Here is a 12,718-nt window from a genome sequence, read left to right on the forward strand (position 1 = left end):
GAACTACTACCATCCGGTGTCTCGATCTCAACAGCTCCATGAGTAAAGACAGTGCGAACAATAAAAGGACCCGTCCACCGAGAACGTAACTTCCCAGGGAAAAGATGCAAGCGGGTATCATACAGAAGAACTTTTTGACCTGGAGAAAATGACTTTCTTAAAATATTTCTATCATGCACAAGTTTCATTTTTTTCTTATACTCCTTAGCACTATCGTATGCATCTCTACGAATCTCTTCCAACTCATTGAGATGGAGTTTCCTATGGGCTCCTGACTTGTCAAGTGAAAAATTTAGCTGCTTAACATCCCAATAAGCTCTATGTTCTAACTCAACAGGTAAGTGACATGCCTTGCCATACACAAGTCGATAAGGTGACATTCCAATGGGGGCCTTAAACGCAGTTCGGTAAGCCCATAATGCATCAGTAAGCCTAGACGACCAGTGTTTCTGATTAGGATTAACTGTTTTCTCTAATATACGTTTTATCTCCCTATTGGAAACTTCTACCTGACCACTAGTCTGTGGATGATACCGGGTAGCTACCTTATGTGTAATACCATATTTCTTCATCAAAAGCCTAAAAGGTCCATTACAAAAGTGCGACCCTCCATCACTAATTATATCCCGCGGTGTACCAAAACGTGTAAGTATATTATCTTTCAAGAACTCAATCACAACCCTATGGTCATTGGTTTTACACGCAACCGCCTCAATCCACTTAGTTACATAGTCTACAACGACAAGGATGTATAAGTTACCAAAAGAATTAGGAAACGGACCCATAAAGTCAATACCCCACACATCAAAGAACTCAACAACTAAAATAGGGTTCAAGGGCATCATGTTCCTACGGGATATGGTTCCTAATTTCTGGCAACGTTCACAAGTCACACAGTAACTATGGGAGTCTTTAAAAAACGAAGGCCAATAGAATCCACACTGCAATATCTTAGCAGCAGTTTTCTTAGCACTAAAGTGACCCCCACAAGCATGATCATGACAAAAGGAAATAATACTGGATTGGTCACTCTCAGGTATACATCTCCTAATAATCTGGTCTGGACAATACTTAAACAAATAAGGATCATCCCAAAAGAAGTGATTAACCTCAGCTAAAAACCTAGAACGATCTTGTTTACCCCAATGTTGTGGCATTCGACCAGTAACAAGATAGTTCACTATATTCGCATACCAAGGTAGTTGGGTAACAAAGAACAATTGTTCATCAGGAAAGTTATCCCTTATAGGAAGGGAATCATCAGGGGAACTAACAACTAGCCTAGACAAGTGGTCTGCCATAATATTTTCGGCACCCTTTTTGTCTCTAATGTCTGGAGAAAACTCTTGCAACAAAAGGATCCACCTAATCAATCTAGGTTTCGTATCCTTCTTAGACAGAAAATATTTCAAAGCAGCATGATCAGTATATATGACAATCTTAGAACCTAAGAGATAGGGTCTAAACTTGTCTAAGTAAAACACAATGGATAACAGTTCCTTCTCGGTAGTGGTATAGTTTTACTGGGCATCATTCAGAGTTTTGCTAGCATAGTAAATCACATGAAGTAATTTGTTATCTCGCTGACCTAGCACAACACGAATAGCATAATCTGAAGCATCACACATGATCTCAAAGGGTAGGTTCCAGTTGGGTGCCTGGACTATAGGGGCGGTAGTGAGTAAATTCTTAAGCTTCTCAAAAGCCTCTAAACAAGCATCATCAAAGACAAACTTAACATCTTTTGCAAGCAAATTGCAAAGAGGTCTAGAAATTAGGCTAAAATCCTTAATGAATCGACGATAAAAACCTGCATGCCCTAAGAATGACCTAATATCTCTTACGGTTTTTGGGACCTGTAAAGTCTTAATAAGGTCAACTTTGGCTTTATCTACCTCTATACCCTTAGAAGATACGATATGCCCTAAAACAATTCCTGAACGAACCATGAAGTGACATTTCTCCCAATTAAGCACTAAATTTTTTCCTTACACCTAGTCAACACTAGTGACAAATGATGCAAGCACTCATCGAAAGACGAACCAAACACTGAAAAATCATCCATAAAGACCTCTAAGAACCGTTCTACCATGTCAGAAAATATGCTCATCATGCAACGCTGAAAAGTCGCAGGGGCATTACAAAGCCCGAAAGGCATGCGTCTATACGCAAAGGTACCAAAGGGACAGGTAAAAGTGGTTTTCTCCTGGTCTTCTGGGGCAATAACGATCTGATTATATCCAGAGTAGCCATCTAAAAAGCAGTAGTGACTATGTCCAGCTAATCTCTCTAGCATCTGGTCGATGAAGGGAAGGGGAAAGTGGTCCTTCCTAGTGACCTTGTTCAATTTCCTATAGTCAATACAAACACGCCAACCCGTGGTCACTCGGGTCGGGATTAACTCATTGTTATCATTCTGGACTACAGTAATACCGGATTTCTTGGGAACAACCTGAACGGGGCTGACCCACTTACTGTCTGAAATGGGGTAGATAATGCCTGCATCTAACAACTTAAGGACCTCGTTTCGAACTACCTCTTTCATATTAGGGTTTAGTCGACGTTGCATCTCCCTAGAAGGTTTGGTATCACTCTCTAAATAGATCTGATGCATACAAACAGTGGGACTTATACCCTTAATGTCAGCTATGGTCCACCCTAAAGCTTCCTTGTTGTTTTGAAGGACGGTTACTAGCCTACTTTCCTGGTCACTATCCAAGACGGAAGAAATAATCACAGGTAAAGTCTCAGACGGGCCTAAAAACCATATTTCAGGGAATCTGGCAATGGTTTTAGGTCCAACTTAGGAGGCTCTTCTAACGAAGGAACTAGGGTAGACTTAGAAACTGGTAGTGGTTCGACTTTAGGTTTCCATCCATTACTAGTATCTAACAAAGGGGTTGAATCTAACAAAGCATTCACCTCATTAATCACATTATCATCATCAAAATCAATCCCAAAGTGAGCTAGGCATTTCTCTAATGGATCTTCTAACAAAGTGTTTGGTAATGACTCCTCGACTAATGTTCCTATCATGTTCACCTCTTCTATGTTCGAGTCATCTAGTTCAGAGGGTAGCTTACTAATATTAAAAATGTTCAGCTCAATAGTCATATTACCAAAAGACAATTTCATAATACCATTTCGACAGTTAATGATCGCATTGGATGTAGCTAAAAACGGGCGACCTAAAATTACCGGTATCTGGTTCTCTGGGTCAGGGACAGGTTGGGTATCTAGGATAACAAAATCCACTGGATAAATAAACTTGTCAACCTCTATGAGAACATCCTCGATCACACCACGAGGAATTTTAACGGACCTATCAGTAACTGAAGTGTCATCTGGGTAGGTTTCATCTCACCAAGTCCTAGCTTAAGGTACACATGATATGGTAGTAAGTTCACACTAGCTCCTAAGTCAAGCAACGCTTTCTCAACACGGTATTTACCTATTGTGCAAGAAATGGTAGGGGACCCTGGGTCTTTATACTTAGGAGTAGTGGTATTCTGAATAATAGAACTCACCTGACTAGCTAGAAAGGCTTTCTTCTGGACATTAAGCTTTCGCTTTCGCGTACACATATCCTTGAGAAACTTGGCATAAGAGGGAATCTGCTTAATTGCATCTAGTAGTGGAAGGTTGATAGTTACCTGCTTAAAAACCTCCAATATATCATTAAAATTGGACTCCCTCTTAGTTGGAACTAGCAGCTGTGGGAATGGGGCTCTAGGGACAAAGCCGGGCTCAATATGACCCTCATTGGTCTCTTTAGAGACTCTATCAGTCTCCTCAGTTTCTGGTTCAGAAGGGTGAACTACACATGTTCACTATCAGGCATGGAAACCTTGTTTATCACTCTACCACTCCTAAGGGTTTTAATAGCATTCACATGATCAGATGGTCTTTCACCTATTTCATTAATTCCTCTAGGGTTGGGTTGAGTCTGACTAGGAAACTTACCTCTTTCTCTTAAAGACTCATTTATCTGACTAACCTGGGTTTTCAACTCGGAAATAGCCTGAGAGTTAGCCTGACTCTTATTTTCTTCTAAACCTTGAGCAACAGATTGCTGAAACTGCACAGTGTTACGAGTTAACAAAGCAAGAGACTCTTCTAAACTCATAATCTTCTTATCCGAAGGGTTCTGAAACTGTGTGCTGAAGGACTTAGGATAGTATAGCCAAAACCTGGGGGAACCTGAGCATTACTAGACTGACCTTGATTCTGGCCCTTGGACCAAGAAAGGTTTGGATGGTTTCTCCAGCCAGGGTTATAGGTTTCTGAATATGGGTCAAACTTCTGTCGGTTATCAAACCTAGTGTTGTTATAAAGAGCATTGGCTTGCTCTTCAACACATGGCCTTCCCAAAAAGGCTCATTTCTTCCACTACTACCACTAGAATGACCTAATTCTAAGGCTTCTAACCTTTTGGCTATAGCTGCTATTTTGGCATCTGACTCATGAGATCCTTCTACCCTATTAACATTTCCTCTACTTAGAAGAATTGTTTTCTGGGGTTCCCTACTATTTTCCCATTGTTGGGTCTTATCGGCGATTTCATTCAAAAATGTCATCGCTTCATCAACAGTTTTATTCTCAAACCCACCTGTGCATAAGGACTCAACCATGGTTGTTGTTGAATAATCTAAACCCTCGTAGAGGATCTGAACTAACCTAACCTTCTCCAAACCATGATGAGGACATTGAGATATCAAGTCATTGAACCTTTCTAAGTACATATATAAAGATTCTCCCTCTTGTTGGGAAAAAGTACATATTTGTGTCTTAATAGACGATGTTTTATGCATTGGGAAAAACTTATGTATAAAGGCAGAAGTAAGTTGGTCATAGGTTTCAATTGACTCAGAGTCCAAACTATACAGCCAAGATTTGGCCTTATCTTTTAAGGAAAAGGGGAATAACCTAAGTTTCAACGCATCATCACTTAAGTTTTTAATTTTCAGAGTACTACAAACTTCCTCAAATTCCCTAACATGAAAACAGGGGTTCTCATTCTCCTTCCCTAAAAATATTGGGAGCATCTGTAAAGTCCCAGTTTCAGTTCATAATTTTCCTCGGTTTCAGCTAACTTGATACAAGACGGACGAGAGGTCCTAGTTGGGTTTAGCAAAGCTTTCAAAGTTGCCATTTCTGGCACTACCAAAGGACTAGGGGTACTTTCCTCACGAAGAGACAGATTCTCAAAAATGAAGTTTCCAAAAACGGGGCTCTCAAAAGAAGAGTCTTCGAGCTCTCCGCCTTCACAAGAAGAACTACTAGGTTTGTCACTAATCAAACGACCTAGAGTGTTTATTTTCCAAGCCCGTTTAAAAACTTCGGGCATACACTAGAAAAACAAAATTAAAAAGAAAATTCCTAAAAAGGAAGGGATGTTTTATGCAAACACAAACAAGGCTGACTCCACCACAACAAACCTACTGATTTCTAGCAAACAAAAATCATGATGGCTCCGCTTAGATTGTTTCTAGACCAGCTTCTAATCCTTCGAACGGGAATTCGTTAAAATTTAAGCAAACCCCTCTGGAAACAATCCGAGTTAAAGTCAGTTGAATAGAGGCGAGGGAAGCTCGGTGGAGCTTTGATACCCAAGGCCTCACCATTATTACAAGGAGGCGGAGTCACGCATTCAACTTACAGAAACCGTCAAGAACTTCGAAGTATGCTTAAAAGAGTAACCAATATTTTTTTCGAATGACTTCCCTGTTAAGCTCGTTACCCTATCGGTCTCGTTCTAGTCAAAATTTTAGGCTTAGGTTCGCGTTTGGTGTCGTTTTCCTAAGGCGGGCAAGAAAAGAACGGTGATGAAATACGAACCCTTATCTTGTATGGCAAGTCCTTGCCCTTTACTAGGAAATTAAAGCAACTGTTTTCAAGTCCTCAACATATATGCATACGAAGGAAGACAGTAACTCGCTGGCAGGGGATTCGCGAGTGTTTCGACAAACTTACCTCCCGTACCAGACGGGGGATGAAACTTTGTAGTCGACTCGGGCCACGACTCCTATGTCATGTACGAACCCGAAGGGCCGAGGTGATATCGTAATCACCTTCCTTCTCTGCAAACAGTTTATATATAAACTACCCTTCCGTAGGGTTTAAAAAATAATGTCCCAAAATTTAAAGTCCAAAGTCCAAAAATATAAAGTGCAAAAGAAAAAGAAAGTCTAAAAAAAATAAAAATCTACAAAAATAAAAATGTCTTTTTTTTTTAATCTTTTTCTTTCGCTCCTTTCGCTTTGCCTTTCACTCGAAGTCTTTAAGTATTCACCAAAATCTTTGGCAAAATTTTCTTTCGCTCCAAATTCCGAATTCTGTAAGAAAAAGACAAAAACCCAAAAACGTAAAGAAAAAACAAAAAAAAAAACTTAAAAAAAAAAAATCTAAAAACTCTAGCCTAAAGACAAGTCCGCGTCGGCGGCGCCAAAAATTTGATGGGGTTTCAAAGTTGTTGTAGTAAAAAGGTTCGTTGAGACTTGTGAAGGAAGATTTTTTTTGAACTTAATTTTTTATAAATTAAAAAAATATAACAAACTCGAATAAAAAGTGTTGTGAGAATTATGGAGAGACTGGGGCTAGGATTCCGCTATTTACCAATTCCAAAGTGATACTAATTATAATCATGCAATTTCACACGTTCAAATTGAATCTCAACTACTGGAAAAGTAGATTTTTAGAAACAACAAATGTTAATCCAAAGCATGAGACATCAAAACCCTAGGCTAAGCATGTTCCATCAAAATAAAATACAATTGTTTAACAAAAACCATAAAATCTATTTTCAATCTAGGCAAATAATCATAAATAAAAATTGCACAAATTAAATAATTAAGAATTACCACTTTTTCATTGGAAAGATAGCATCCTCCGTCGCCCCAAGGATTGGGTTTAGCTCATCATTTGGAAACGCTCTCAAAAGTTGATTTCATTGCTCAAATTGTTTACAAATGATGAATTGGAGAAAAACTATTAAAAGTCGGGTGTTTGCAACGTTTTTAATTGTTGCAAAACACTGTTACATAAAACGATAAAAGCCAACTGTGGTTGTTCAGCTTCTACGACCCCCGCCTCTGTGTCGTTATCACTGTTGATAAACGACTGTCTTCGTGAGTCTGTTCTTCGTGTTCTTCAGTTCTGCAGCAGCAGAAATGGTGTTCTCTGCAACTCGATTTTTCGGCTCTGTGATGCTCTGTAACTCTCCCAAACTCTCTATCCCCTCACTGATACCCAAGACACTCTTATTTATACTGTGAATCCAATCTTAGGTCGACAATCATCTCAATTACTCCAAAAGATCTTTGCAGTTAATGAAAGTATTTCACGGGAATATTTCCTCTCCATTTTCACACGTCTTCTGAGTTGTATGGTATATCCAAATCTTCTCATTTAATTGAGCCAAATAATGAAGAGAATATCTTCAATTAATTCTGTGAATAATTCCTTCCCTGTTTTCGAAAATATCCAAAAGTATACGATTTCCTTCCATTCAAGACACGTACAAAATCTTATTGTCATGGTAAGAAGATAATCATGTCTTAAAGACACAAATATCCTCATAATATCATGACCAGAATCTCACACAGTTGAGATTTCTTTTCCCGCCAAATATATTTCCCGTGAAGAAGAAGATGGGTGCCCCCTATCCGGTCCTGGGGTGCGAATAGCCGATGCCATGAGGGGTGTCTCTGATCAGCTGCTTGGGTGAAAATATCCTTTGGGTACCCCTTATCATTTGGGCGCCCCTTATCCACAAGTGAGAGTCTGAATAACACGTTCCTTCTGGTGCTTTAGACGACTTTTCGAGCCGATTTTTTCCAAGAATGTTTATTTCCAAAAATACCTAAAAACACATAAAATACCATAATAAGTACAAAAATCGAGTACCAACAATACATGAAATTAAGGACAATGTAGACACAAAAATGTGTCTATCAATTAACGTTTGTGTGATTTACTTTAATCATAATAAATAATTATAATGCGGAAAATAAAAGTAAATGAAACAACAAGATTTTGTTAACGAGGAAACCGCAAATGCAGAAAAACCCCGGGACCTTGTCCAGTACTGAATACTCTCAGGATTAAGCCGCTACACAAAATTACACCAACTTCGTATGGTTGAGACCAAGCAACTAATTATAGTTAACCTAGTTCCGTCTGTATTTCCGTACCTCCAACTTATAAATAAGTCACGTACTTTGATGCGTATTGATCTCTGTACCTTGGTGACTATTATAATATTGGCGGAATTCAGAATAATAATAGACGAAAAATAGAAAAAAGAACACACTGGATACCATATTTGAATAAATTATCTTCTCTAGATTATGAACAAGAAAACTGTTACAATTCTCTCTTTATTACGCTCATAATCTCTCTTGGTAAATAACCTTAAAAGTATTTTCTCAGCTTGCTTTTACAATAATTAATTGCCTCACAAACTTCTCTCTAGGTCTGTGTGTTCAACCTCCTTTTCTAGGTGTCAAACCACACTATCTAGATATTTCTTAGCAATGAGCTAAACATCTCTATTTATAGATTTAACAGTTTCCAAAATCTTATAGGAATCTATTTCCTTATCTAGGAATAATTCCTTTTCTAGGTATATTTCCCTTTCTATGAATAATACCTTATCTGGGGAGTATTTCCTTATCTAGGTATACTTCCTTACTTTGATTTGGTTTCCCAAACCTCTTAGGAATCTATTTTCCTTTTATATGAATACTGCCTTAAATCAGTAATCCCTCCTAAATTACAATATATCCTCAATTCGTATCGAGGATCACTAGTTCCCATGGAGAGGAAGATACACATGTATCATGCGCCCCCCCTCAAGAACTTGAACTCCTGTGAAAGTTAGATTTGTAGGTTAGGGAACCTGAGAGTTCCTTTCACCCTGCTGAACCATCTCTCCTTCCTAGGAACTTGACTTCGACTTCCAATTAGAAAAGCGCCCTTATCTTCTTGTCTTGTCTTAGTCTCTCTTCGCTCCATAATGCAATCCTCTTCGAGTGGTTATTCTCTATCAAACCACAAGTCTTCCACGTATGGCAAGATCATCTTGTCATCTCCATCATCATCAAGTAATGGTGGTTCAAACATCTTTAACCTTTCTAGGTCGTGTTCTTCTTATCTGGTTAGGGTTTCCAAACAAACTCTACTTGTATTCTCGTCAATAGAAAGGGTCACAAGGAGAATGAACTTTGTACTAGCATTCACCAACTGTTTAGCCTGAGTAGCTGTAATCAAGCTCGCTCCCTCAAGAGGAGAGTCTATAGATCGTATTACAAATTCTTTCCCATCTTTGGTAAAGGTATACTTCTGGTCTCTCTTGTGTAAAATCGCATCTCGATCCCACAAGTAAGGACTACCAAGTACTACCTGACAAACATCTAATGGAACCACATCGCATGTAACCTCATCAATATATGACTCATCAAAAGCAAACTTGAATGTACACTGTTCTGCAACCTGTAGACCACCTTCCTTTTGAAGCCACCCTAAAGGATAGGGTTTCGGATATTTGAAAGTCTTCAAACCCAACTTCTGTACCAAAGAATATAAAAGTAAATTCTTCTGACTTCTCGGGTCAATAACAGCATATATAAGTGTTGTTTTAACCTGCATCTTAACCATGAAGAGTCGTTCCCTAAGGTCATCTTTTAAAGGTCCTTCTTTTGCTCCTGCCATAAGAGAGAGATTTGAGTTGGGTTCTGTTAGTCCTTGGAATTCTATTGTAGCTTGTGTGACTAGTGTTGCCATCACGGCTTCTCTCTTCTGCAACCCTTTTGGTTTTAGATTAGGATACTTCATCCAACACTTGTCGACAATATGTCCCGTTTGTTTGCAATGAGTGCAAATCAAACCTTCTTTGTCTTTAGACTTCCTATCCACTTTGCTCCTTTCATCTCTTTTAGATACGGAACCTCCAGACTTCCCCTTAGTGTTACCCTCAACATCAGATTTTCTATACCTTCCTTCGATGGCATTATCTTTTATGCTTGCTTCGGAGATAGTATCCACCGAAAACATCTTCAACTCCTTTCGTATATACTTATGGAAACCGGAAATATACTTCATATATATAGCATGATCTTCCAAGTATAAATCAAAAACCATAGCTTGATTTTGAAATTCCGAAGTATATTCTTGCACGGTTTGGTTGTATGACTTCTTCAAGTTGTACCACTTGAACCATCTTTCCTCAAGGTAGCCGACCGGATAAAACTGTTTCCTTACAACTTCCTTGAATCTTTTCCACGACAATGCTCTCTTACCTAGGTTTTTCCTTTGATAAGCTTTCCACCATGTTAGAGCATGCTTTTGTAGCTTCAATACCGCGAAAGCAATCTTTTCCTTTGAACCGTATTCGAAGAAATAAAAATACGTCTCTAGACGTTCAATCCAATCATCTAATTTTTCTACATTGACACTCCCATCGTAAATTGGAATATCAACACGAAAATCAATTTTCAGATTCTTACCATGAGGTTTAGTTGATGTAGGACTTTTAAGAAAATCACTTTTCTTCTTCTCTTCATCCTCATCTCCTTCCTCCTCTTCTTCTTCTTCTTCCGAATCGTCTTCTTCTGAATCATCTTTTTTTGAAGCTTCAGGTGAAGGTGTGTAATCTTTTTCTTCATCTTCGGCTTGGGTGTATGAGAACTAATATATTCACTCATCTCCTGAAGGGTAACTTGAAGTAACTTCATGTCTGTTTGCAGCGTAGCCACCTTTTCTTCCATAGTTTGTGGTTCGCCTTCCTTAGGATCATCATCTGACTTTGTCATCCTTGATCCCCTTGTTTTCTTAACGTCTTCTTGTTTTTCGAGTAATTCACCAAGATGTTTGTAGAGAGATTTAGTGATTAGCAACGGTAACTGGAAGTTGCAAAGTGTGGTTGCAACAGTCCAGCTCTATTACGAAAGTCGATGTTGCAGTTTTTCGCAACGACTTCATTGCCGTTGCAAATTTTCGGTCGCAACTGGTTTGAACTGTTGCGAAATGAAATGGTCGCAACATTTCCCAACAGTTGCCAAACTGGAACTTCGCAACAGCTTGCTGCATTTGCGAAATTTTTGCAACATCGAAAAAATAGTGGTTTTGACCGTCAAAAACCAGATTATGACCTGGTCAAAACCACCAGTTCCCCTGTAAAAAATCAAGTTTCTCCAGTTCATTTTGAAATCAAAATCAAGTTACATGCATTCTGAAAAACTAGCAGCATATAATCATTAATTACAGTTCTTTTAGAGTGAGAACGTACACATTAAAATTGGCACATAACAAGTGAGAACTTGCATATTAAAATTTGGCATCTCTATGAATAACCAAACAAGAGAACATATCCAACAGTTAACAGTTTTTTGAATAAGCTTGTCACTTGCACAACCATCCATTTTACATTTTTCATCACTTTACATATGACAAAGATCTAGCGCGAAAGTTTCCAAGACAGAGATGCAACTGAAAGAAAATTAAGGAAACTGTTGTTAGGGTAGTATCTATAAGGTACACAGGTTGCTGACTCTTAACAACACTAATAAAATCACAAGGAATCACGCGGCCCTGAAAGTTTCAAGAAAACTTGATCGATGATATAACTCTACTATGGATTTGGGAATAAACTCAAGCAAGCATGAGAATTTAGAAGTAACATTTAGAGAACTATGGATACGAACATCCAATTTTACCTGATGAATTAGCTGGTAAAAGTTGTGCTTCCATTCGTATCTAGCTCACCAAAATAAATTTCGCCTGCTTCGGAAGAAAGAGGAACACCATAAATTGATACGCCCTTCCCTTTGCTCTCCATGCTAACCTGCAAGAGCAGTCACATTATCACATTAAGTAACTGGAGAACAACCCTATAACACTGTCAACACATGCCTGTTGTATATGAGGAGCGAACTTCTCTAGTGCTTGATAGTATGACAAGATAGCCTGAAGGAACACATAGACATTAGGAGTATTAAACAATAAAGAACAATGTTTAACAAATAAAAATAACCATTAATGATCACAAGAAAAGTATAAAGTTGAGTACTTGAGCCATAAAATCCCATCTGCAACATGAAATTCTACAGTTGTTCATCAGATGTTTGCTAGAATAAACGAAACTAAAAGTAAACATGACTCGAATTGGTCAACAATATAATGAAAGTGGTTTGGTAATGCATTTATCTCCATTCTCCATTGATTTTCTTTCGATTATTCTGGTTTCGTGTAGTGCATACTCAGATCATCTCTTACTCATCCATTTCCTAATAGTTTCATTTCCTTCCGTGATTTCATCCAGTACAACCTCAAAGTGATTGCGTTTATGCAATTGCTACACTGTTACTCTAATGACAAATCTAGAAAATTGGATAAAGTGAAGTTTCTGATCTACTTCAATAGCTTACTTCAAATTCCTAAACTTTCAATCACAATACAAAATTGTCAATCAAAGTAACCTCCTTTTACTCTAGAATTGCCTAAAAACTATTGACCCAAGATAAATATCATCTGATAATAGCAATCCAAAACCCAATTGACATATTGAAAAATATAATCAAAGGTAAGTTAATCCAAGACAATTAGAGTGTGATAATTACCTTGAGCTCAGGTTTCTCTATAAATTACTCCAAAAGCACTTTCACCCAACTTCTTACACAACATAAAGTCATCCTGCACAATTTAAACACACATAACACAG

At 38.2% G+C, this 12,718-nt stretch overlaps 1 pseudogene; it reads left to right on the top strand.

Annotated features, from left to right (window-relative positions):
* Positions 1-4,689: 4,689 nt before the first annotated feature.
* LOC113292049 lies at positions 4,690-4,789 on the top strand (annotated as a pseudogene).
* The last annotated feature ends 7,929 nt before the right edge of the window (positions 4,790-12,718 follow it).

The sequence above is a fragment of the Papaver somniferum genome, chromosome 6, assembly GCF_003573695.1.
Source record: "Papaver somniferum cultivar HN1 chromosome 6, ASM357369v1, whole genome shotgun sequence".
Lineage (NCBI taxonomy): Eukaryota > Viridiplantae > Streptophyta > Magnoliopsida > Ranunculales > Papaveraceae > Papaver > Papaver somniferum.